Genomic DNA, 2,614 nt, shown 5'->3' with positions numbered 1-2,614 from the left:
AGACCTACCTCCTTCATTGGCTCAGTCCGAACCCGCGGACTCGCACATCAACGTCGAATCATTCGACACAACCCGAGGCAAGATCCCTATTCCATGTTGTTTTTCATTATAATATTATAATTGTTACAAAGTATTTATGTGCAAGATCTTACTTCCCTTTGACTTGTTATTTTATTATTTATATCCGTTATTAATTAATTGCTTAGATTATATCGTGATATTGTTACTATCTGTGTGGTCTTATGGATGATTAATATTAATAATGATATTATGATAAGTAATTTAAAGAAAAAATTATTTTGTGTAAAAGTGGTTATTTTGAGATGTTTTTAGAATTATTATGATGAGAAAAGAGATTATTTAAAAAAGGAGTTGGTTTTGAATAATTATTAAAATAGATAAATTAAAATAATTTAGTTTTGAAAGACATGTTATTTTGAATTATTAAACTATTTTGAGAAAAGATTATTTTAGAATAATTATTATGAATTAAAAGAATTTATTTTAGCAATAGAATTATTTTTGGATAATTATATTAATTAAAAAGAATTTATTTGAGAGCAGAATCATTTGAGAAAAAATTATGATAAATTATAAGAAGTTGTTTTGGAAAAAGAATTATTTTTATTTAAAAGAATTTATTTTGTAAAAGAATTATTTATTTTGAATTAATTTAGTTTATGAACGTGTGATGGATTGTTGTTAACCGCGACATTTTATGTGCAAAATAATCATCGATTCTATGATTCCTATTTTAATTACGTGGTATGCTATGACATCGTTGTACATGATTGGTTGTTTCATTTATTATTTCTTATTATGTTTGAGAACCCTTAGTAGTTCATGACTTAGTGGCCTTGTGCGTCATGAACAGACTTAGTGACATGTGTGGGTGCATTGACTGAATTTAGGAGATGAACCAGAGATGTAGTTCAAGTTATGATTGTTGACTTAGAAAAGTGAGAAGAGTTGGGATGGGGAAGTCGTTGTTCATGTGATCAGATGTGGCTGTTGATGTATCTTCCAGGCTCGCGCTAGTAAATTCGTGTAGTCACTGGGGTTGTTTTGTTGGGCTAAAGTGAATTTGTGTAGTCACCTTAGTCCGTGACCTGCTTCGTCACCTGAGCTTTGCTTGAGTTTGGACCAGGCCGAGATAGGATTACGTGCAGTGCACTGACTGATTTGTGTAGCGGTATTAGATGTGCATAGAGGATTTGTGAACAGTCAGTTATTCAGTGATATAAGTGTTGACTTTATTTGAAATGTGGACCAGTGAGTTTTAGGATGACTAGTACTCGACCCGGTTACAGTGTGCAGTTAGCCTTATGATTATTATGTTTTAGTAGTGTTTTCGCATGTTGATTTTGTTAGATTTCTAGTTGTACGTCCTTTTGTCATTTATGTTATTGTATCGTTTTCCGCTTGGGTTTTCGTTCACTCTTTTTGTTTTGTGGGATCTTGTCGTGTACCATGCACGCTGACGTACACCTATTTTCTTTGGTGTACGTAGGTGTACGTCAGACTTAGAGGAAGGATAGGTCCAGCTTGGCTAGAGCTTGAGTATTCTCAACAGGAGTGCTTTGCAGATAGAGCAAAAGAAGAAGTCGAAGCCTAGTCTTTTTTATTAGTTGATGGTCCTAGTTTACTTTTATAGTTCTTTCTTTTTCCGTTGTTCGATGTATTTTGTATCTCTTCAGCATTCATTTGTTTAGTTTTGTAATAAGGGCATGTTTGACCCGAATATTATGTCTTGAATGATATTCACTTTTGATATGGATTATTTTGTTCTGAGTCTGTCTATTATATTCTTGCTAACTGTAATCGGGGACCTATGTCTTTGCATTTATGTCTTGACGCTTAGCATATTAGGTTGAGGAGAAATATTTATTTTTATTTATTCTCCTTGATGTAATACTTCGCGGGCTTGTTCACGTTCCGATTCCCGGGTATTTTAGAAAGCGGAACATGACAGGTTTTAGTGGTGGTCCATGCAGGTCCCGGTCCCGGTCCTGAGTCCTCACTAGTGAGAATATAACGAACAACTTAGATGCATATCATATTTTATCTGTGAGACTATTCTTGAGTCCTTATCCTATTTTCTTGATAGATTTTGTTTCATCCCTATCTTATCACTCTTTGACTCCGGGGCTTCCGACGACTGTTATCGCGTCGCTTCGCGACTACACGCTCTCTTCCTATAATTCCTCTTTCCTCATACCGATCGTCATTATATGTGTTATTATTTTTACAACTAAAATTTCTTTGATTTGACTTATATATCATTTGATTGTATTAATATCTGCATTATTTATTATATTATTGTATGTATCACACACGTGTTATATTGTGTGTTTTTCATTAAATATAAATATCATTACTTATACATTTTCAATTGTTCAAATCATGTCATTAGATTTCACATATACATCGCACATCATATCTGATATTTAGATTATTTTATTGTGTTTAATTATACTTTTGCATATCTACATTATATATGTGTGCGTTTTCTGTCATACTATCTATCATTTACTTATGTTCTAGATTATTTTATAGTGTTCGTGTTTTATGATATACTTTAATAAGTTTATGATTTTAATATTCTACATATGTA

The sequence above is a fragment of the Asparagus officinalis genome, chromosome 1 (genome assembly GCF_001876935.1).
Source record: "Asparagus officinalis chromosome 1, Aspof.V1, whole genome shotgun sequence".
Classification (NCBI taxonomy): Eukaryota; Viridiplantae; Streptophyta; class Magnoliopsida; order Asparagales; family Asparagaceae; genus Asparagus; species Asparagus officinalis.
Note: the sequence above shows the minus strand (reverse complement) of the source record.